At 38.6% G+C, this 25328-nt stretch overlaps 1 non-coding gene across 1 annotated transcript; it reads right to left on the bottom strand.

Annotated features, from left to right (window-relative positions):
* Positions 1 to 1788: 1788 nt before the first annotated feature.
* LOC141700345 (small nucleolar RNA R71) lies at positions 1789 to 1895 on the bottom strand. The gene has a single exon (XR_012566299.1). It is a non-coding gene; the product is annotated as a small nucleolar RNA R71 (small nucleolar RNA).
* Between the last annotated feature and the right edge of the window lie 23433 nt (positions 1896 to 25328).

The raw sequence follows: 25328 nt of genomic DNA, 5'->3' as shown, positions 1-25328 counted from the left end.
CAAACTCAGGAATATTCCAGTAGACTTCTACTTCTGTTTGGCTTCTAACTTCTATGTAATCCGAGTTTTATGGGACTATTATATAAGTAGATTTGGAGACGTTTTCACAAGGTTGGATCGTTGTATTAAGAAAGGAGCGAAGGAGATAAGGAAGAAGACCGTTTTAGCACACCGCAATGAAGAGGAAGCATATTTTCTTGTGATTCTTATTTCGTTGTAACGTTGGATGCTAGTTTTCTTGCTTTTGAACCTAATTACTCTTGTGACGTACTCTAGTTTAATATAATTAGTTTAGTTATTATTTTCTTGTATTTATTTATCATGTTTTCATATGAACCCATGATGATGATAAGTGCTATCATGGGCTAATCGTGATCATGGGGTCGTAACGGATTTGCTATGGAATTCTTTAGTTAATTGTTTAATACCTTAGTATGTGATGATTGTATGATATCTAGTATTGGTTGTGCGTATTTGTCTTATGTGCGTCGCGAACATATAAGATAGGGTGTTAATCTCTTGTGAAACGACGGTGGATCTTGAGATTTAGAACTTGCCATGCTAGCATAGGTTTATGTATGATATGCATGATTAGTGGGTAACTCTAACTGTTTTATTCGCTCTGTGTAATCAAAAGGGAATAACTTGCGCTTAAATCATTATGTTGTCAATTTCTGTAGACATATAGGGACTCAACATAATTGATGCCTATTCAACTTCTATCTTAATTATGGATGTTTGGTAGAATGGTATTAGTACAATGAGAGTTGGCTTTTATCAGTTTCGTGTTATTCGATTAATATCATCAATGTTGCATGCTAAGGGTAATAACAATAACTATTGAAGGAAGTAGTAATGAAGTTGTGATCTCATGAGTGTTTTAATATTGTTAATTTGAAGTGTTAATTAGGTGATTAATTAAGTAGTTAATTGTAGTTAATATTTAGTCAATAATTCTAAGTGCTAGTGTCTTAACATTGAGAAGTAATCATACATTGGTGAGTGAGTTTAATTGAACAATAATTAGTCTGAGTCTCTGTGGGAACGAACTAGAAAGTATTCTATATTACTTGTGAACGCGTATACTTGCGTGTATTATTAGCGCGTGTTTTCACCCTAACAAGTTTTTGGCGTCGCTGCCGGGGACTTGGCGTATTTGTTTATTTTATGTACTTACCATCATTGGTCGTTAGGACTCAGTGATTAAGACGTATTAGTTACTTATTGTTTCGGGTTGTGTTTCAGGTACTTTAGTGAGCGTTTATGCAAACTCGTTCTCGTACTCGCAAGAGGACTTTAGATACAGCTGAGGAGACAGACGAAGTTCTTGATATTCCGGAGAAGATAGATTTTGAAGATTCGGATTCAGGAAGTGAGCAGAAAGAACCAGTAATCATGGGTGATCGTATTGTTCAGGCCGATCCAGCTCTTATGGACTTTTCTCGGCCTAAAATTGATGGCATTCAGTCAAGCATTCTTCATCCGGCTATTCAAGCTAACACCTTTGAAATCAAGCCGGGCACTATTCAGATGGTGCAGAATTCTGTTTCTTTTGGAGGTGCTGCCACTGAAGACCCCAACATGCACATAAGGAATTTTGTCGAGATCTGCAGTACTTTCAAGTATAATGGCGTGACTGATGAGGCTATCAAACTGAGGCTTTTCCCATTCTCACTGAGGGACAATGCTAAGGACTGGTTATATTCTGAACCAGCTGGGTCCATCACTACTTGGCAAGATCTTGCGCAAAAGTTTCTGGTGAAATTTTATCCGATGGTAAAGACTGCTGCTATGAGGAGTGCTCTTACCCAGTTTGCGCAGCAACCTACAGAATCTATGTGCGAAGCTTGGGAACGCTACAAGGAAATGTTGAGAAAGTGTCCACATCATGGAATGCCCGATTGGATGGTGATCACTGGTTTCTATAATGGTTTGGGGGCCCAATCTCGGCCCATACTCGATGCAGCAGCTGGAGGCGCCTTGTGGGCCAAAAGCTATACTGAGGCGTATAATCTTATCGAGACTATGGCTGCAAATGAGCATCAAAACCCAACTCAGAGGATGATGCCTGGGAAGGTAGCAGGTATTCTGGAAGTCGATACAGCCACTGCTATTGCAGCGCAGCTCCAAGCGCTGTCTATGAAGGTCGATTCTCTAGCTACGTATGGAGTTAATCAAATAGCTATGGTTTTTGAGCTTTGTTCAGGGTCGCATGCTATGGCTCAGTGTTCTCTCGTCAACGAATCTGTTCAGTATGTGAATAATTATCAGCGACTACAGCAGCCTATACCAGCTACTTATCATCCTAACAATAGAAATCATCCAAATTTCAGCTGGGGTAATAATCAGAATGCTATTCAGCCACCATATAAGCAAGGTGTGAGTAAACAGTTCAATCCACCTGGATTCCAGCAACCGCAGCAATATGCTCAAAGGCAATCATATCCTCAACAGGGAAGTGCAGCTGCACCTACTAGTGCTGATTTTGAGGAACTTAAGCTGTTATGTAAAAGTCAGGCGGTTTCTATCAAGACCTTGGAAAATCAAATCGGTCAAATAGCCAATGCAGTTCTCAATCGTCAACCTGGAACATTTCCCAGTGACACGGAAGTGCCAGGCAGGAAGGAAGCTAAAGAACAAGTCAAGGCTATTACCTTAAGGTCTGGGAAAGTTGCTGATGCTGAAAAGGCAAAAGAAGGAGAAGCTGAAGTTAGAGATGAAGAAGCTAAGCAAAAGGAGAAAGCGGAGGAACCAAGGAAGACTACTGTTGAACACACTCTGCCTGAGGGTAATACAGGGGAGAAACAACTTTATCCTCCACCACCTTTCCCTAAGAGATTGTAATAACAAAAGCTGGATAAGCAGTTCGGTAAGTTTCTGGAGGTGTTCAAGAAACTTCACATCAATATACCTTTTGCCGAGGCTCTGGAGCAAATTCCTAGTTATGCGAAGTTTATGAAGAGTATTCTTTCAAGGAAGGTGAAACTGGATGACCTTGAGACCGTTGCTCTAACAGAAGAATGCAGTGTTGTTCTGCAACAAAAGTTACCTCCAAAGCTTAAAGATCCAGGTAGCTTCACCATTCCTTGCACCATTGGCAAGTTGTCATTTGACAAGTGCCTTTGTGATTTGGGAGCAAGCATCAATCTGATGCTGTTGTCGATCTTTAAAAAGTTGGATTTGCCTGATCCAAAACCCACCTTCATATCTCTAGAATTGGATGATCATTCTATTACTTACCCAAGGGGCATAGTGGAGGATGTGCTAGTCAAGGTGGATAAGTTCTTCTTTCCTGCAGACTTTGTTATTCTGGATTTCGAGGAAGATAAGAAGATTCCCATAATCTTGGGAAGACCTTTCTTGGCTACTGGTCGTACCTTGATAGATGTGCAGAAAGGTGAACTTACTATGCGGGTGCAGGATCATGATGTGACCTTCAATGTATTCAAAGCAATGAAATTCCCTACAGAAGATGAGGAGTGCTTAAAAGTGGATGTGATTGATTCTGCAGTTACGTCAGAACTCGATCATATGTTAATGTATGATGTATTAGAAAAGGCCTTAGTGGGGGATTTTGACAGTGATGATGAAGATGGCAACGAGCAATTACAATTTTTGAATGCTTCTCCCTGGAGGCGAAAGCTGGACATGCCGTTTGAATCTCTTGGTACTTCTGACCTCAAGAATGCTGAAGGAAAGCTCAAACCATCAATTGAGGAAGCACCTACCTTGGAGTTCAAGCCATTACCTGAACACTTGAGGTATGCTTTTTTAGGTGATGCATCTACTTTACCTGTTATTATTGCATCTGACCTTTCAGGTAGTGAGGAAGATAAGCTCTTAAGGATTTTGAGAGAATTCAAATCAGCTATTGGATGGACCATAGCAGACATCAAGGGGATCAGCCCTTTATATTGTATGCATAAAATTTTGCTAGAGGAGGGTAGTAAGCCAACTGTTGAGCAACAGCGCAGACTGAATCCTATCATGAAGGAGGTGGTGAAGAAAGAAATTCTGAAATGGCTGGATGTAGATATCATTTATCCTATTTTTGACAGTTCTTGGGTGAGCCCCGTACAATGTGTGCCTAAAAAGGAGGATCACTGTGGTAGAAAATGAGAAGAATGAGCTCATCCCCACTCGAACAGTTACAGGATGGAGAGTATGCATGGATTACCGAAAGCTGAACAAGGCCACGAGGAAGGATCACTTCCCTCTTCCATTTATTGATCAGATGCTTGACAGGTTGGTTGGTCATGAGTATTATTGTCTTCTGAATGGCTACTCAGGGTATAATCAGATTTGTATTGCACCAGAGGATCAGGAAAAGACTACATTCACTTGTCCATTTGGCACGTTTACTTTTCGCAGAGTTTCGTTTGGGTTATGTGGCGCACTGACCACTTTTCAGAGATGTATGATGGCTATATTCTCTGACATGATTGGGAATAATGTTGAGGTGTTCATGGAAGACTTCTCCGTCTTTGGACATTCGTATGATGAATGTTTGAATAATCTTCGTCCGTGCTCAAAAGGTGTGTGGAAACTAATTTGGTGCTCAATTGGGAGAAATGTCATTTTATGGTGCGTGAAGGCATTATTCTGGGGCATAAGGTCTCTAGCAAAGGTCTTGAGGTGGATAAAGCCAAGGTGGGAGTCATTGAAAATCTTCCACCACCTATTTCTGTGAAAGGAATCCGTAGTTTTCTTGGTCATGCGGGTTTTTATCGGCGGTTCATCAAGGACTTTTCAAAGATATCTAAGCCGTTGTGCAACTTGCTTGAGAAAGATGTGCCTTTCAAATTTGATGATGAATGTTTGACGGCTTTCGAGACTCTCAAGAAGAGTTTAATCACTACACCAGTTATTACAGCACCGGATTGGACAGAGCCTTTTGAGATGATGTGTGATGCGAGTGATTATGCGGTAGGTGCAGTTCTTGGGCAGCGCAAGAATAATCTCTTTTATGTGGTCTACTATGCTAGTAAGACCCTAAATGGGGCCCAAATGAACTACACCACTACTGAGAAGGAGCTCTTGGCTATAGTCTTTGGTTTCGAGAAATTTCGATCTTATCTGCTTGGGACAAAAGTGACAGTATTCACGGATCATGCGGCCATTCGCTATTTGGTTTCCAAGAAGGATTCGAAGCCGAGACTCATTCGTTGGGTGCTCTTACTACAGGAATTTGAGTTAGAGATCAAGGATCGAAAAGGTACTGAGAATCAAGTAGCTGACCATCTCTCTAGATTGGAGAATCCCGAGTCTACTTCACAGGATAAGAGATTGATCAACGAATCTTTTCCGGATGAGCAATTGTTCGCAGTTCTGGAGGAAGAGCCATGGTTTTCCGATATTGTAAACTATCTTGTCAGCAATATAATGCCTCCTAATTTGACCTCAGCTCAAAAGAAAAAGTTTCTGCATGAGGTGAAGTGGTATATGTGGGATAAACCATATTTATTTAGACAAGGAGCTGACCAGATCATCAGGAGATGTATCCCGTTCTGTGAGACGGAGGGGATATTACGAGACTGCCACTCCACAGTTTATGGTGGACACTATGGTGGTGAGAAGATGGCAGCTCATATTCTGCAAGCAGGTTTTTCTGGCCTACTTTGTTTAAGGACGCTCATCAGTTTGTTTTAAGGTGTGATCGTTGCCAAAGAGTGGGAAATTTGACGAGAAAGGATGAGATGCCGTTAAATGTGATGCTTGAAGTCGAGGTGTTTGATGTTTGGGGAATCGATTTCATGGGGCCTTTTGTCTCGTCCTGCAATAATCAGTACATCTTGCTGGCAGTCGATTATGTCTCAAAATGGGTAGAAGTCAAAGCTCTACCGACAAATGATGCAAAGGCAGTGTTGAATTTTCTTCATAAGCAGATTTTCACAAGGTTTGGAACGCCTCGGGTAATCATAAGTGATGAAGGGTCGCATTTCTGCAACCGTAAGTTCACTTCTATGATGCAGCGTTATAATGTGAATCATCGAGTTGCTACTGCCTATCATCCGCAAATAAATGGTCAAGCAGAAGTGTCTAACAGAGATATCAAGCACATCCTAGAGAAGGTTGTTTATCCGTCAAGGAAGGATTGGTCTTTAAAGCTCGATGAAGCTGTTTGGGCTTACAGAACAGCATACAAAACTGCACTTGGTATGTCCCCGTTTTAACTGGTGTATGGTAAGGCATGTCATTTACCTGCGAAGCTTGAGCATAAGGCTTATTGGGCGTTGAAAAAGTTGAACCTGGATTTAGATGCAGCTGGTAAGAAGAGAATGCTTCAGCTTAATGAACTTGATGAATTTCGACTTCAAGCGTACGAGAATAACAAAATGTACAAGGAAAAGGTGAAAAGGTGGCACGATAGGAAGCTACATCCTAAGTTATTCGTGCTGGGGCAACAAGTTCTCCTATTCAACTCTCGTCTCCGACTTTTTCCTGGGAAGTTGAAATCAAGGTGGTCTGGACCTTTTATTGTCAAAACTGTGTTTCCACATGGAGCAATGGAGATTTTTGAGAACGATCCGGACCAAGCATTCAAGGTTAATGGTTAGCGTTTGAAGCACTACTATGGGGATACGACAAACCGAGAAGTGGTTAGTGCCGTTTTATTGTCAACTTGAGGAAGGTACGTAACGTCAAGCTAATGACGAAATGATTTGTTGCTACAGGAACCCTTAGAAGTTAATAACCTATCCAAAACCACAAAAAAATCAGAAAAATCGGGGTTGAAATTTTTTTTCCAGAGACCCCCTGAGCGCCCGCTCAGCTCTGCTGAGCGACCGCTCAGGGGTCGGCTGCCAGAAATTTTTTTTAGTTCAGAAAAAATCCAAAAAAATCAAAAAATCAAAAAAATAATTTGCAGCCCCATTACACACGATTTCTTTTCCCCTTTACCCCATGATTTTATCCCTCAAACCCACTCCTAATCTTATTTTAACCTAATCCATACCCTATATATACATACACCTATCCCATACATCTCCCACACACTTTCTACACTCAAACTCTCTCCCAAACACAAAAACACTATTCTCAAGCACTTTCATTCAGATTCAATGGCACCCAAGAGAGCAAGGACTATTGATAGCAGCAGTACAGTCCCTACTGCTGATTCATCGAGGGAACTGCTGCGAGGCCTCGGTTGAATGACAGAGCTGCGAAGGAGGAGTACACTAGGCTTTTGGGGAAGCCGATTCTGAAGGAGAGGGGGTTTTTACCATCGGGGAGGGATGGGGAGTTGCTACCTATGATTGCAGAGAAGGGGTGGATAGCTTTCTGTGAGTCGCCTGAAGCAGCGCCGATGAGCGTGGTTCGCGAGTTCTATGCGAACGCGAAGGCCAAGAAGAATGGGTTTTCTGTGGTCCGAGGGCTGACGGTTGATTATCACCCAGCGGCGATTCGTCGTGTGATTGGGCAGCGAGAGAGGAAGCCCGAGGAGGAGAACTGGAATGTGAAGAATGCTGAGGATTTCGACTTGGATTTGATTTGTGCTACTCTCTGTAGGCCGGGCACAGTTTGGACCTTCAGAACAGGAACTAATGAGTATCGTCACTTCTCGGCGATCGCTATAAACATGTATGCCCGTGCATCGAATGCGTTTATTTGTGCTAATATTCTGCCTTCTTCGCATGCACATGAGGTCACAGTTGAGAGAGCACAGTTGTTGTGCAGAATTTTGAATGAGGAGTACTATGTGGACCTTAGTGAGTTTATCTACCAAGGGATTCTGAAGTTTTTGAGGGGAGCTAAGCACATGAACATCCCTTATGCATCCACGGTCACGAAGCTTTGCCGAGCGGTGGGAGTGAACTGGCCGTCTCATGAGCAGTTGCAGTTGCCGACCGCTCCGATTGATTCTGGGACTCTGAATGGGATGCAGGAGTGGACTGGTGGTGAGCCCGAGGAGCATGGGCTGGGTTATCGTCTTCCAGGAGGGCGTCCATCATGAGGGCTACTATGGCTAGGCCTAGGCGGGATGAGGCTGGTTCTTCGAGAGCTCCAGGAGGGTGCTGGGATGGCAGATACCCAGTATAGGAGGCTGTCACGGCGGATGGATGCCATGTACGAGACGCAGAGCAGGTTTGCTCAGGAGCTCACCCTTGCGTTAGGGACTGCTTTTCGGGGCCTTGGAGCTGACATCCAGTGGCCAGTTTTTGGTGAGGACTCTTCATACCTGCCGCCTGATACTCCACCCACTGAGGGTGATGATGATGATGACTCCGAGTAGGTATACCCTGTGTTCCTTTCTACTACCTTCACTGGGGACAGTGAAGATTTTAAGTTTGGGGGTGGTAGTTAAGGAATATTTTGTGTGTGTGTCATATAGGTGCATATTCATGATAGTTTAGTTCATATAGTTGCATAATTTTTGCCATATAGTTTTTATTTATTTATTTATAGCTTTATTTGTTTATCATATCGTTTAGCTCATGCATATGCCATGATCCCTTTTGCGATGATTTATCGACTAATTTGTGATGTTGATACGAGTGTAGTGATGGCATTAAAGTGATGATTGAGTCGTGCAAGTTGATATGCATGCTAGAAGCACTTGTATTTTCACTAAGTCTTAGAGAATGCTTAAGGACTAGATTGTTGTTATGATCTGATGGTTTTTGAGGTTAATCTAGTTATTATGCTTAGAATTTGATAATAGGTTCTTAGTGATAAAGGCATGAAAAAGAAAAAATGGAGTAAAAATGGAATTTGTTGCTAGTTGTGGCTAGGCGTCAATTGGCTAGTAGCCGGCTCGCATGTTATGCGAGTAGTCTAGGGTTGAGCAAGATGGAGCGAAACACACTTGCTCAGAAATTTTGAAAAAAAAGGGGAAAAAGAAAAAAAAAGGAAAAAAAACAGAAAGAAAAAAAAAGAAGTATGTGTTTATGCATAATTGATCACGAGTGGGCTCTTTCGTATTCGATTTATTAAGTTCTGAGGGGACTTTGTGCCTAGTGACCTAAGGCTTTTAGAGTCTGGGATCCGCTAACCTAACGCTCGCTACATAGATATCATTGTATAAGTCTTTTGTGGACCTCACTTATTGCACGGTCAAATAAGCATTATTGTTGTGAATAAAAAGCATGATTCCGTAATAAGCTCCATGATTCTTGTAGTGTTATAAGTTACTTTGTGCCTAAAATTTTTATTCTTTGTATAATCATGTGATTGCCTTGACGATAGTTGAGTCATAATAATTGGTCTAGTTCCGAAGCATATCTGTAAGAATCTGCACACACCACGTTTCTGGCTGTATGTTTGTTTGCATAATTTGATTGATCTTTAGTCGCCTAATTGCATTTGTTGAGATGTTGTAAGTTGGTTGGATTGGTCGTAGTAAGGGGGATCACTGCATTTCATATAGATTGCATGCATGCATGTTTTTATGTGTTTTTGAGTCTGTGACGCTTGAGGACAAGCATCGATTTAAGTTTGGGGGTGTGATAAGTGGCATTTTATACCACTTATAACATCTTAAAATGGCTTAAATTGGTGTCTTGAAATCAAGTATTTTGTGTATTTGATGCGTTTTTCTAGTGTTTATGTATTTCAGGGTAAAAGTTGCATTTCAGAGGAGTAATCATCAAGAATAAGCCTTGGCATGTGTTAAGCATTGTGAGAGGAAAGAAAGGGGCAGATTGCAGCGAAGAAACGGAGCAAACTCAGGAATTTTCCAGTAGGGTCCTGAGCGCCCGCTCAGCTATGCTGAGCATAGGTGAGCGGCCGCGCAGGGTCGGGAAAAATAATAATCTGTTTTAGACTTCTATTTCTGTTTGGCTTCCAACTTCTATGTAATCTGAGTTTTATGGAACTATTATATAAGTAGATTTGGAGACGTTTTCACAAGGTTGGATCGTTGTATTAAGCAAGGAGCGAAGGAGATAAGGAAGAAGACCGTTTTAGCACACCGCAACGAAGAGGAAGCATATTTTCTTGTGATTCTTATTTCGTTGTAACGTTGGATGCTAGTTTTCTTGCTTTTGAACCTAATTACTCTTGTGACGTACTCTGGTTTAATATAATTAGTTTAGTTATTATTTTATTGTGTTTATTTATCATGTTTTCATATGAACCCATGATGATGATAAGTGCTATCATGGGCTAATCGTGATCATGGGGTCGTAACGGATTTGCTATGGAATTCTTTAGTTAATTGTTTAATACCTAAGTATGTGATGATTGTATGATATCTAGTATTGGTTGTGCGTATTCATCTTATGTGCATCGCGAACATATAAGATAGGGTGTTAATCTCTTGTGAAGCGACGGTGGATCTTGAGATTTAGAACTTGCCATGCTAGCATAGGTTTATGTATGATATGCATGATTAGTGGGTAACTCTAACTGTTTTATTCGCTCTGTGTAATCAAAAGGGAATAACTTGCGCTTAAATCATTATGTTGTCAATTTCTGTAGACATATAGGGACTCAACATAATTGATGCCTATTCAACTTCTATCTTAATTGTGGATGTTTGGTAGAATGGAATTAGTACAATGAGAGTTGGCTTTTATCAGTTTCGTGTTATTCGATTAATATCATCATTGTTGCATGTTAAGGGTAATAACAATAACTATTGAAGGAAGTAGTAATGAAGTTGTGATCTCATGAGTTTTTTAATATTGTTAATTTGAAGTGTTAATTAGGTGATTAATTAAGTAGTTATTTGTAGTTAATATTTAGTCAATAATTCTAGTGTTAGTGTCTTAACATTGAGAAGTAATCATACATTGGTGAGTGAGTTTAATTGAACAATAATTAGTCTAAGTCTCTGTGGGAACGAACTAGAAAGTATTCTATATTACTTGCGAACGCGTATACTTGCGTGTATTATTAGCGCGTGTTTTCGCCCTAACAGATATTACTTGGGAGAGGTTTTAGGAATTGTTTTTAGAAAAGTATTTTCCCCAGTTTGTCCAGGATCAGATGGAGCTAAAGTTTTTAGAGTTAAAGCAAGAAAATATGTCGGTGGCGGATTATGAGAGTAAGTTTGAAGAATTGTCAAGGTATGTGCCGTCATATGTGGATACTGACAGGAAGAAGGCTAAGAGATTCCAGCAAGGTCTGAAGCCATATATCAGAGGAAAGGTAGCAATTTTTGAGTTGGATACCTATGCAGGAGTTGTATAGAAGGCCATGATCGCAGAGACAGAGAGTGACATGTCACAGAAGGAGAAAGAAAGCAAGAAAAGGAAATTTGAGGGAAATGAAAGTCAGTCACAACCAGGGAAGTTTCCAAATTTTAAGAAGGGCAAGTTTCAGCCAGGGAAAATTTTAATTTCAAGGGACAAAATGCAGGCGACGGAGGCCAGGGTAACCATCGAGTTAATGTGAATCAGTTGAATCAGTTGAGGTTAACTTTTCCAGATTGTCAGGTATGTGGGAAGAAACATGGAGGAGTTTGTAATAAGCTGAATGTCGTTTTATTTCAAGTATAGTCAGAAAGGGCATTATTCGAGGGATTGCTGAAGTCAGCCAGTAAGAGAGCCAGCAAACAAGGATCAGCCTATCCAAAATCCAGCAATTAAGGTTCCAACAATTGGATTTACGTGCTTCAAATGTGGAAAGCCAGGAATTGCAAGACACCAGCCCCATTCAGTAATGCATTGAGGATTATGGGATCTACCCCAGTAGTGAATGAGGCTCCAAGAGCTAGAGTTTTTGATATTTCGGTGAAAGATGCTATCCAGGATACTGACGTCGTGGCAGGTATGCTTAATGTGAATTTTTTATGTGCCAAAGTGTTAATAGATTCGGGAGCAACTCGATCATTTATTTCACAAGATTTTGTTAATAAGCTAAATTGTCCAGTTGAGTATTTAAATGAAATAATGACCGTGGAATTAGCAAATCAAGAACGTATATCTGTTAATCAAGTTTGTGGGAATTGTGAGGTTGAGATTTCTGGTAGTAAGTTTTGTGTAGATTTGATACCCTTTAAGTTAGGAGAATTTGATGTTATCTTAGGCATGGATTGGTTATCTAAGCACAATGCCCAAATAGATTGTCGAAATAAGAAGGTAATAGTGAAGATGCCAGATGAGAGGATAGTAACATTTAAAAGCCAGAAGCAGGTAAAGAAATTCTTACCGATGATTCAAGCTAAGAAGTTACTACGGAAAGGATGCGAGCATTTCATTGCATATGTGATTGACAAAAGCCAGGAGCCAGCAAAACTTGAAGATATGCCAGTCGTCAATGAATTTCCAGACTTGTTTCCCGATGAGTTACCAGTACTTCCTCCAAACAGAGAAATTGAGTTTGCAATTGACTTAACACCTAGAACATAACCAGTATCCAAGGCCCCATACAAATTAACACCCGTTGAGATGAAGGAGCTAGCAAAGATATTACAAGAGTTGTTAGAAAAAGGAGTAATCAGACCCTGTGTATCCCCGTGGGGTGCACCGGTACTATTTGTCAAAAAGAAGGATGGAAGCATGAGACTGTGCATCGACTACAGGGAGCTCAACAAGCTTACAATCAAGAACAAGTATTCGTTACCCAGAATTGATGATTTGTTTGACCAATTAAAAGGAGCCAAGTACTTCTCCAAGATTGATTTAAGACCGGGATATCATCAACTAAAGATCAAGCCAGAAGATATACCTAAGACAGCTTTGAGGACAAGGTATGGATATTATGAATTTTTAGTGATATCTTTTGGATTGACCAATGCCCCGGCAGCGTTCATGGACCTGATGAATAGAATTTTCAAGGAATATTTGGATAAGTTTGTTATTGTGTTTATAGACGATATTTTGATTTATTCAAAGACGGGAGAGGATCATGCAGCACATTTAAGAACAATTTTGGAGATTTTAAGGAATAAGAAGTTATATGCTAAATTCTCGAAGTGTGAGTTTTGGCTACAGGAGGTTCAGTTTTTAGGACACATAGTCAGTAATGAAGGGATCAAAGTGGACCCAGCAAAAATTGAGGCCATTACAAATTGGGAAAGACCGATAACAACCACAGAGGTAAGAAGTTTCTTGGGATTAGCGGGATATTATCGTCAATTTGTTCAAAATTTCTCAAGGATCGCAACACCATTGACAAAGCTTACGTGGAAGAATGAAAAGTTTATGTGGAACGACAAATGCGAAGAAATTTTTTAGGAATTGAAGCAACAATTAATCAAGGCACTTGTTTTGTCACTTCTCGATGATCAAGGAAATTTCGTAATCTATAGCGATGTTTCTCATAAAGGACTCGGATGTGTTCTGATGTAGCGCGATAAAGTGATTGCGTATGCGTCAAGGAAACTGAAACCACACGAACAGAGATATCCTACTCATGATTTGGAGCAAGCAACCATAGTTTTCGTTTTGAAGATTTGGAGACATTATCTATATGGAGAAAAGTGCGAGATTTACACGGATCACAAAAGCTTGAAGTACATATTCACACAGAAGGAGCTTAATATGTGGCAAATGAGATGGTTAGAATTAATCAAGGATTATGACTGCACGATTAATTATCATCTCGGTAAAGAGAACATTCTAGCAGACGTGTTGAGTCGGAAAGAAAAGTTAAATGTGTTATCAGTACCCGAAGAAATATATAAAGAATTCCAGAAATTGGAATTGGAAATTAGAGTTTGCAAGCCTGATGAAGCAAAAGTGTATAGTATGACTTTCCATCCAGAGTTGTGAGAAAATATAAAGAAATGTCAAGAAGAAGTAATGGATCAGGAGATAAATCATTTGGTAGGTGAAGAATTGTGCACACAAAAGGACGATCAAGGTATTCTTAGGTTTTCTTCTAGAATTTGGATTCCACCAGTGACGGAGCTGAAGAATGAAATGTTACAGGAAGCTCATAGTTCAAGGTATTCAATCCATCCAGGGAGTACCAAAATGTACAGAGATTTAAAGGAAAATTATTGGTGGCCAGATTTCAAGAGGGAAATTACGGAATGGGTTAGCAGATGTTATACATGTCAGAGAGTTAAAGCAGAGCATCAAAGACCAAGTGGATTGCTACAGCCATTGGAAATTCCAGAGTGGAAGTGGGAACATATTGCCATGGATTTCATAGTTGGATTACCAAGGACAAGGGCTAATCATGATGCCATTTGGGTTATAATGGATAGACTTACCATGTCACCTCATTTTCTGCCTATAAATGAAAGATTTTCGCTCGACAAGTTAGTCCATATGTACGTGAAGGAAATCGTAGTTCGTCATGGAGTTCCTGTATCTATTGTATCTAATCGAGATCCAAGATTTAATTTAAGATTTTGGAAGAGTTTTCAAGAATGTTTGGGAACAAGACTGAATATGAGTACAGCTTACCATCCACAGACAGACGGCCAGAGTGAAAGAACGATCCAGACAATTGAAGATATGTTACGTGTTTGTGCAATTGATTTCAAAGGGAGTTGGGACGAGCATTTACCTATGGTAAAATTTGCTTACAACAACAATTATCACGCCATTATTGGGATGCCACCCTCTGGAGCCCTTTATGGATGCAAATGTAGATCTCTAGTATATTGGGATGAAGTAGGAGAAAGCAAAATACTTGGACCTGAATTAGTGCAGCAAACAAAGGAAGTTATTGAAGTTATTCAGAAGAGATTGATAGCAGCACAAGACCGTCAAAGGAAATATGCAGATCAATCAAAGAAATACATAGAATTCGAAGAAGGAAGCTTAGTATTACTGAAAGTATCACTGTGGAAGGGATTAATGAGGTTTGGAAAGAAAGGAAAGTTGAGCCAAGATATGTCGGACCTTTTGAGATTCTAAAGTGCGTTGGAAAAGTAGCTTACGAGTTGGCGTTACGTTCGCACATGGAGCACATTCACAATGTTTTTCACGTATAGATGCTTAAGAAGTATAATCCAGACTCCGGGCATGTAATAGAATATGAGCCAATAGAGCTTCAGGCAGATTTGTCATATGTAGAGAGTCCGATAGAAATTCTAGAGGAAAGAGAGAAAGTATTAAGAAATAAAGTGGTAAAACTAGTAAGAGTATTGTGGAGAAACGCAAAGGTTGAAGAATCAACCTGGGAGTTAGAAAGTGATATGAAAAAAGTACCCTCATTTATTTTCTTAGGAGATTCTGAGGACAGAATCCTTTTAAGGGGGAAATGATGTAATATCCGGAATATATCGTGTAATTATTTTTGCTAATAGACAATTATTATATATCTTCAGTATCTATTCTGTGAATTATTTGTTAAGTGTTAAATGTGTTTGGATGTTTTCAAAATAATATTAATTGAGAATTTTAATTTTTATATGTCCAAAATAAAATATAGATAATTGTCATATCTTCCTAATTATTTTTATGTTGATTTATGATTTTATAGGAAATATATGGATTTTATAAAATCTTTTTCCGAGTATTTAAAAACTATTTTATACAATCGGGAACCAATCGACGTCATCCGTTGTTATGTTTTTATAACCCGAAACTCTTCTGAAAACTCCTTCCTAACCTAATTGCAATATTCCGAGCATTTTCCATGTTTCGACTTTTTCGATCCGGCGTACGGTTTGTCCTGCACGGGTCCCAGCGCAACATTTTCGATACATTATTCGTTTCGGTAAATCAATAAAACTCGTATTTTTGATAAACAGGATCTTTTTATTAAACTATCACAATTATCACCTCGTAATACGTATAACGAGGCGCTGAGACCAAGACCGCTTTACAAATTGTACTGGTTTAGATAATTACCCCGAAAACCGATACCGTTTGGATCAGTTTTTATAAATAAACGTACCATTTTTATCTGGAATGATCCAATGGGATATTAATTTTCCGTAATTATAAATAGTCTTTACCGTATTTTATTCCGTATCAAAAATCATTTGCAGACAGTAATTATATAATTTTCCAGAGAAAATACCTATATTCATAAACCTTTCTGAGAATCAAACTACTATTTGGAGGTGTTATTGAAATCTGCTCGGGAAGCTCTAGTAACCAAAACGGAGGTTTTGAAGAGTACTATCAGTTTATACAAGTTCCAGAACTGCAGAATCAAAGGTTTATTTTCTGGAAATTTATTTATTTTCAAATTATTTTTATTAAAAATATGAATTTTTGTTCGGATGATTTTTTGAATGATTTAATGATTGCATGTTGTAGAGCTTGTTTTCCTGATGATTTTCATATGTCATAAGACAGATTTGGAGTTCAATAACATGTTCAAAATTGAGTTTAATCTTCGAATTTTAAAATGAGGGTTTATAACCCGTATGAATGTTTTCAATTGAATTTGCGGCTTTTTGATTTAGGGGTTATTAGCTGTTGTATTATAGTGGGTTGTGATCCTTATGAAATTTGCAATCGATCGGTATATAGCTCGTTAACAGAGAATTAGTGAATCGAAGGGAGTTGTGTTTTGAAGTTTTCGTCGGTTCACCGGAAACTGGTGATGTTCTTGGCCATTTTCCGGCCAGGTCAGGGATTATTGAGGTGATTTGATTGCATGGTTGTGTTCCTGGTGTTGTGTAGATCATATCTGGAGTAGATGGTGGGGTGAGGATGCCGGAATCGTGTTCTCCGACCATCCCCGAAATTTTCCGGCGACAAAACTGCAAAATTGCAGTTTAGTCCCTGTACTTTTGAAGATGGTGAAGTTCAGTCCCTGAACTTTCCAGAATTTGCATATTTTGGATTCCTGTTTTAAAATTATTTAAAAATCATATTTTCTATTTATTCTAATTATAAAAATCCGTTTTTAATTTTTGAAAATTCCAAAAATTATTTTTAATTCAAAAATAAATCTGAATTAATTAGTTAATTAATTTCAGTTAATATTTAATTGATTAATTGGTCAATTAAATTCAAAAATTAATTGATTAATTGATTTAATTAATTATTTAATTAGATTTAATTATTTAAAAATTATTTAAAAATTCCGAAAAATAGTTTCGAGCTTTAAAATATTATTTTAAATTATTTTCAAGGCTCAATGATTACCAGAAAATTATTTTGAAGCCAGATTTGGCCAACCGAACCTTGTTTATTACTCTGAAATTGATCCAACGACCCATTTTAATTCCGAAAAATGTTTTAAAAATCATCTTAAATACCCAAAATCCTGTTTATGACCCGAGACTTCTTTATAAATGATATATCATTGATTGTTTGACGTCTTATGTGCTATATGTGACTTGTTGGTTAACTGTCAGTCTATATGTTCGGTGTTTACTTGGTTATAGCGTAACTTTCAATCCGTTAATCAGATTTGGGTGAAACGAAGGGTAGATAGAATTGAGTTTTGAATAGAATCGTATTAGTTAAATATTGATAAACGCTTATAATATATGAGCAGAAGAGGCAAGGCGTAGGAAAGGGAAACAGATAGTCGAGGAGTAAGACGGTTGTGATTGGAAGATAGTACAATATAGCAAGCTAGTACCAAGCAAGTGTTCTGAACTTTCTCGAGATATACTGTAGTTGATAGATAATCTTGTTTTATATTGCAAGTGCTTTGAAGCACTGAACCCTAAACCCTGATTCCAGTTATTGATCTTGAGCCGTAAACCTTATCCTTTCTAAACCATTGACTGTTGTACACCCAAATACGAACCACAAATATACGATACTACTTCACAAATACATACAATCTGAATACCAAGCACTGAATCGGATTACTTACATATTCAACCTATTGTACCTTATGCTTTGAAATACCAAATCCTTGTAACCCTGAAACATTGATTCCTTTCTTATCCAATTCTTTCATCACTTAAAAGTCAAGCTTTGAAATTGCCATATTGATCCCTTGTAAAGATTGAAACCATTTCCTTATTAAATATCCAATGTTGCTTATGATTCTGTTTATTGTTTTAAATTGTTTATTCTGTTGTTATGTTAGAATTGGATTGTTTTATAAAATTGTGGACCATATTCATGGTCAGACCATATAAATGGTCAATTTAGGCCAATGTTTGCCTTGGATCCAATAGTTAGAGCAGTGTTGCGTGCTTTGCTCGGGGTTAGTGCGTGACTGATCAGCAGCCTAACCTTGGTTTTTAAAATGAAAATGTAATATACAATTCTAAATCATAATTCGTTGTTCACTTGATATCATAACCCTTTTCATTTGATGATCATTATTCTCAGTTTTGTCATTGTGACTTGCTGAGCTAGTTAGCTCATTTGTGCGATATTGTTTATGTTCTTTTCCAGTTAAGAAGGAACCAGTTGGTAATGAGGATCCCCAGTCCAGCGCAAGAGCTAGGGGTTCAGGTTGATCGAGTTAAGCTAGTAAGCACCTTTTGGAGTAATTTAAGTTTGTAAAAGTTTATAATAATGTTTAATACTCAGTTCTGAGTTTGGATAGTTGGGATTTGAACGGTTTGTAATATAAGTGTGTGTTTGGCTTGTGTGCATACATTAACCTGTTGCGGTCCGTGGTATTTGGTAAGTAGGGTCACTGCATATTATTATTATCTTTATTATTGTTAAGCAGGATATAAATAAGGTGTGTGTGTGTGTGGACCCCAAACTTCTGACCCGGGTTTGGAGGGTGCCACAGGTTTGGTATCAGAGCTACAGGTTATAAGTCACTGACACAAGCCTAGGTTGACCGGAATAGGTAGAGGGTTAGGATTAGAAGTAAGGAATAGAAAGATAGAACGTCGAGAGGTCGAGTGATATGTTATAATAGGTATTAGTATGATTCACGTTGTGGTTTGAGATTCTTATATAATAATATGATTTCAGATAGCAGCGATGGCTGACTCTTTTATCCCCGTATCAGCTGATCACTCAGAGCCTTCAGTTAGAGTACCATCTTCAGATCCACATCCTGTTGTTCCACCAGTGTTGGCTATTCTACCCCCACCTATGTTGCAGCCCGTGCCACTGTAGGCTATTCCACCCCCAGGCATGAGGCCACCTATCAGAGGACCCCCACCTGCTGATTCAGGCTTTACTGGTCTTTCAGTTACAGGAGTACCTTTCCAGTTCTCTTCCTATCCTATCCCATATCATCAGTTTGAGGCTTTCCTTATGGAGCAGCGATTCTTATAGGGTCAGATTCAGGAGTTATTACATATCATGCGTACCAGAGAGGTTGGGAGTGGTGAGAGGCGACTCAGAGAGAGGTTTCAGGTGTTTCGTAGAGCAGCTGCTGTGAGGATTGTTGAGGCTACACATGAGGACATCACCCTTGATTTTCTAGTGGAGTGGGATAAGTGGGTTCTAGAGGAGCTTGAGGAGATTGGAGGTCCAGACTTGCCATGAGTCATAGATCCAGAGATGGAGAAGCTGATCAGAGTTGTTATGGTTGTGTAGTATGTATAATAGTGTGTAGTATGTATCAGTAGACTTTTGAGTTGTATTTATAGACTAGATCTGCTGGCTAGTGAGTAGGTTGTTGTACCCCTTTTTGCTTTTACTTCAGAAGCGTCTTTACGCTTGTACTACCCAAAACTTTTCATATATATATACCAGTACCTTTTCTTTTCCAGCATTGTCATTTATTTTACTGCACCTATTTTACTTTACCTTATTTATTGCACCAGTTATACCCCTGTGATACCATGTACCCTGTTCTCTTAACTGTTTATATTCCGTAAAGAAGCATGCAATTTACTTACTTCAACTGTTATAACTGTTTTCAAAATAAGATATTTCTGTTTTACAAAACTTCTCTTTTATGCAAAGGATTTGATTTAAAAGCTAAATAAGTTGTTTGATTCTTTACAGAAAATGCCTCCCAGAAGAAATACCCGCACCAACACCCAGAATGAAGAAACCAACAACAACAATAACAACCAAGATGATACAAAACAGAATGCAAACCCAGGACCCATAGACCCAGCAATAGCCCAGATTCTCCAAATCTTGTCCCAACAAACAGTTCACCTGGGACAACAACAACAAAGACAGACCAATCCCCAGGTAACTTTCAAAACTTTTCAGGCAGTAAACCCACCAGAATTCAAGGGTTCCTTAGAACCGATTGAAGATAATGTTTGGTTAAAGGAAATAGAGAAGTCATTTGCCTTAGTGAAGGTAAAGGAAGAACAGAAGGTTGAGTTTGCGAGTTATTACTTGAAAAATGAGGCCACCTATTTGTGGGAGACTGTGAAGACATTAGAAGGTACAGATGATATTACTTGGGAGAGGTTTAAGGAATTATTTTTAGAAAAGTATTTTCCCCAGTTTTTCCAGGATCAAATGGAGCAGAAGTTTTTAGAGTTAAAGCAAGGAAATATGTCGGTGGCTGATTATGAGAGTAAGTTTGAAGAATTGTCAAGGTACGTCATATGTGGATACTGACAGGAAGAAGGCTAAGAGATTCCAGCAAGGTCTGAAGCCATGGATCAGAGGGAAAGTAGCCATTTTTGAGTTGGATACCTATGCAGGAGTTGTACAGAAGGCCATGATCGCAGAGACAGAGAGCGAGATGTCACAGAAGGAGAAAGAAAGCAAGAAAAGGAAATTTGAGGGAAAAGAAGGTCAGTCACAACCAGGGAAGTTTCCAAATTTTAAGAAGGGAAAATTTCAGCAAGGGAGAAATTTTAATTTCAAGAGACAAAATGCAGGCGACGGAGGCCAGGGAAACCGTCCAGTTAATGTGAATCAGCCGAATTAGTTGAGGTTAACTTTTCCAAATTGTCAGGTATGTGGGAAGAAACATGGAGGAGTTTGTAATAAGCCGAATGTCGTTTGTTTCAAGTGTAATCAGAAAGGGCACTATTCGAGGGAGTGCCGAAGTCAGCCAGCAAGAGAGCCAGCAAACAAGGATCAGCCTAACCGAAATCCAGCAATTAAGGTTCCAGCTAATGGATTTATGTACTTCAAATATGGAAAGCCATGACATATAGCCAGGGATTGTAAGACACTAGCCCCAGTCAGTAATGCATTGAGGATTATGGGATCTACCCCAGCAGTGAATGAGACTCCAAGGGCTAGAGTTTTTGATATGTCTGTGAAAGATGCTATCCAGGATACTGAAGTCGTGGCAGGTACGCTTAATGTGAATTTTTTATATGCCAAAGTGTTAATAGATTCGGGAGCAACTCGATCATTTATTTCACAAGATTTTGTTAATAAGCTAAATTATCCAGTTGAGTATTTAAATGAAATAATGACCATGGAATTAGAACATCAAGAACGTATATCTGTTAATCAAGTTTGTGGGAATTGTGAGGTTGAGATTTCTGGTAGTAACTTTTGTGTAGATTTGATACCCTTTAAGTTAGGAGAATTTGACGTTATCTTAGGCATAGATTGGTTATCTAAGCACAATGCCCAGATATTTTGTCGAAATAAGAAGGTAATAGTGAAGACGCCAGATGAGAGGATAGTAACATTTAAAGGCCAGAAGCAGGTAAAGAAATTCTTAACGATGAATCAAGCCAAGAAGTTACCACGGCAAGGATGCGAGCATTTTGTTGCATATGTGATTGACAAAAGCCAGGAGCCAGTAAAACTTGAAGATATCCCAGTCGTCAATGAATTTCCAGATGTGTTTCTCGATGAGTTACCAGGACTTCCTCCAGACAGAGAAATTGAGTTTGCAATTGACTTAGCACCTGGAACAGAACCAGTATCCAAGGCCACGTACAGAATGGCGCCCGTTGAGATGAAGGAGCTAGCAAAGCAATTACAAGAGTTGTTAGAGAAAGGAGTAATCAGACCCAGTATGACCCCGTGGGGTGCACCGGTACTATTAGTCAAAAAGAAGGATGGAAACATGAGACTGTACATCGACTACAGGGAGCTCAACAATCTTACAATCAAGAACAAGTATTCATTACCCAGAATTGATGATCTGTTTGACCAATTAAAAGGAGCCAAGTACTTCTCCAAGATTGATTTAAGATCGGGATATCATCAACTAAAGATCAAGCCAGAAGATATACCAAAGACAACTTTCAGGACAAGGTATGGATATTATGAATTTTTAGTGATGTCTTTTGGATTGACCAATGCCCCGACAGCGTTCATGGACCTGATGAATAGAATTTTCAAGGAATATTTGGATAAGTTCGTTATTGTGTTTATAGACGATATTTTGATTTATTCAAAGACGGGAGAGGATCATGCAGCATATTTTAGAGCAGCTTTGGAGATTTTAAGGAAAAAGAAGTTATATGCTAAATTCTCGAAGTGTGAGTTTTGGCTACAGGAGCATCAATTCTTAGGACACATAATCAGTAATAAAGGGATCAAAGTGGACCCAGCAAAGATTGAGGCCATTACAAATTGGGAAAGACCGAGAACACCCACAGAGGTAATAAGTTTCTTGGGATTAGCGGGATATTATCGTCGATTCATTCAAAATTTCTCAAGGATTGCAACACCATTGACAAAGCTTACACGGAAGAATGAAAAGTTTATGTGGAACGGCAAATGCAAAGAAAGTTTTCAGGAATTGAAGCAACGATTAATCACGGCACCTGTTTTGTCACTTCCCGAGGATCAAGGAAATTTTGTAATCTATAGCAATGCTTCTCATAAAGGACTCGGATGTGTTCTGATGCAGCACGATAAAGTGATTGCGTATGCGTCAAGGCAACTGAAACCACACGAACAGAAATATCCTTCTTATGATTTGGAGCTAGCAGCCATAGTTTTCGCTTTGAAGATTTGGAGACATTATCTATATGGAGAAAAGTGTGAGATTTACACGGATCACAAAAGCTTGAAGTACATATTCACACAGAAGGAGCTTAATATGAGGCAAAGGAGATGGTTAGAATTATTCAAGGATTACAACTGCACGATTAAATATCATCCCGGTAAAGCAAACGTTGTAGCAGACACGTTGAGTTGGAAAGAAAAGTAAAATATGTTATCAGTACCCGAAGAAATATATAAAGAATTCCAGGAATTGGAATTGGAAATTTGAGTTTGCAAGCCTGATGAAGGAAAAGTGTATAGTATGACTTTCCAGCCAGAGTTGTTAGAAAAGATAAAGAAATGTCAAGAAGTAATGGATCAGGTCATAAATCGTTTGGTAGGTGAAGAATTGTGCACGCAAAAGGACGATCAAGGTATTCTTAGGTTTTCTTCTAGAATTTGGATTCCACCAGTGACAGAGCTGAAGAATGAAATGTTACAGGAAGCTTATAGTTCAAGGTATTCAATCCATCCAGGGAGTACCAAAATGTACAGAGATTTAAAGGAAAATTATTGGTGGCTAGATATGAAGAGGAAAATTGCGGAATGGGTTAGCAGATGTTATACATGTCAGAGAGTTAAAGCAGAGCATCAAAGACCAAGTGGATTGCTACACCCATTGGAGATTCCATAGTGGAAGTGGGAACATATTGCCATGGATTTCATAGTTGGATTACCAAGGACAAGGGCTAATCATGATGCCATTTGGGTTATAGTGGATAGACTTAACAAGTCAGCTCATTTTCTGCCTATAAATGAAAGATTTTCGCTCGACAAGTTAGTCCATATGTACCTGAAGGAAATTGTAGTTCGTCATGGAGTTCCTGTATCTATTGTATCTGATCGAGATCCAAGATTTAATTCAAGATTTTGGAAGAGTTTTCAAGAATGTTTGGGAACAAGACTGATTATGAGTACAGCTTACCATCCACAGACAGACGGCTAGAGTGAAAGAACGATCCAGACAATTGAAGATATGTTACGTGTTTGTGCTATTGATTTCAAAGGGAGTTGGGACGAGCATTTACCTCTGGTAGAATTTGCTTAGAACAACAGTTATCACGCCAGTATTGGGATGCCACCCTATGAAACCCTTTATGGACGTAAATATAGATCTCCAGTGTATTGGGACGAAGTAGGAGAACGCAAAATACTTGGACCTGAATTAGTGCAGCAGAAAAAGGAAGTTGTTGAAGTTATTCAGAAAAGATTGATAGCAGCACAAGACCGTCAAAGGAAATATGCAGATCAATCAAAGAAAGACATGGAATTCGAAGAAGGAAGCTTAGTATTACTGAAAGTATCACCGTGGAAGGGATTAACGAGGTTTGGAAAGAAAGGAAAGCTGAGCCCAAGATATGTCGGACCTTTTGAGATTCTAAAGCGCGTTGACAAAGTAGCTTACGAGTTGGTGTTACCTCCGCACATGGAGCACATTCATAATGTTTTTTACGAATCGATGCTTAAGAAGTATAATCCAGACTCCAGGCATGTAATAAAATATGAGATAATAGAGCTTCAGGCAGATTTGTCATACGTAGAGAGTCCGATAGAAATTCTAGAGGAAAGAGAGAAAGTATTAAGAAATAAAGTGGTAAAGTTAGTAAGAGTATTGTGGAGAAACCCAAAGGTTGAAGAGTCAACCAGGGAGTTAGAAAGTGATATGAAAGAAAAGTACCCTCATTTATTTTTTTAGGAGATTCTGAGGACAGAATCCTTTTAAGGGGGGAAGGTTGTGAAGGGTTTTTAGCACATAAACGCAGCGAAAATGTAAATTTAAATCTTAAAAAAAACCGAAACCCTCCACAGGATCCATGCGAAAAGTAATATTTAATTCGTAGTTCAGTATGTTTACCTTAAGAAGCTTTACGTTAATAGAAAGATGGAGGTCTTTAATGGCAATCCAAAAATGATGAACGGAGATCCTTAGCAGTTGTTCCTCAAGTGTGAAGCACTCCACCGGTATCCACCAAGAAAACGATGTAATGAAGGAGGAGGAGATGGAGAGAATTAGAGTTTTGTAAATCTTTTTGGTTTAGGCAAAAATAGAGTTTATAATAGTATATTTAGAGGCAAAATTTTCAGCTAAAAATTTTCCCATAAAATATTATTATTATTAACCCTTTATTATTCTCATTAATAATTAAAATACCTTTTAATTATTAATCCTTTTACTAAACACTTTAGAAATAATTCTCTCTCTTGATTTAATTTCCAAAAATTAAATTCTTAATTAATAATATTAAGAACCTTTTCTTAATTAATTTATAATCAATTAAATCTCATTTGATCAATTATTAAGTTTGCCAATTAATTATTTATTTCATAAATAAATAATTATCAGCCATTATTAATTAATTCCTCCACCATTAAATCATTCTCTTTTATGGTGTGTAGCTTCAATATTAAGCCAGTAGTAGAAATAAATAATAATAAAACTATTTTATCATTATTTATATAAATTCTCTAATTCATTAAATATGATTAATTAATTAATCATATTTATTCTACATCGTGAGGGATACTTCTCAGCATATCGCAACTATCCGGATAATACGAATTCACTGCTTAGAATACCAAGTACCTATTCAGTGAGCAGTTACTGTACAATTAATTCCTTCTACCCTGCAATGTCACGATTAAATACAAGGCATGGAACTTGTGTCAAGCCTATCTTATTTAATCATTTGCTTTCCCATTCACTATGCTTAGTTCTAT

The sequence above is a fragment of the Apium graveolens genome, unplaced genomic scaffold, assembly GCF_009905375.1.
Source record: "Apium graveolens cultivar Ventura unplaced genomic scaffold, ASM990537v1 ctg219, whole genome shotgun sequence".
NCBI classification, from domain to species: Eukaryota; Viridiplantae; Streptophyta; class Magnoliopsida; order Apiales; family Apiaceae; genus Apium; species Apium graveolens.
Note: the sequence above shows the minus strand (reverse complement) of the source record. Positions and strands in the feature narration are given on the sequence as shown.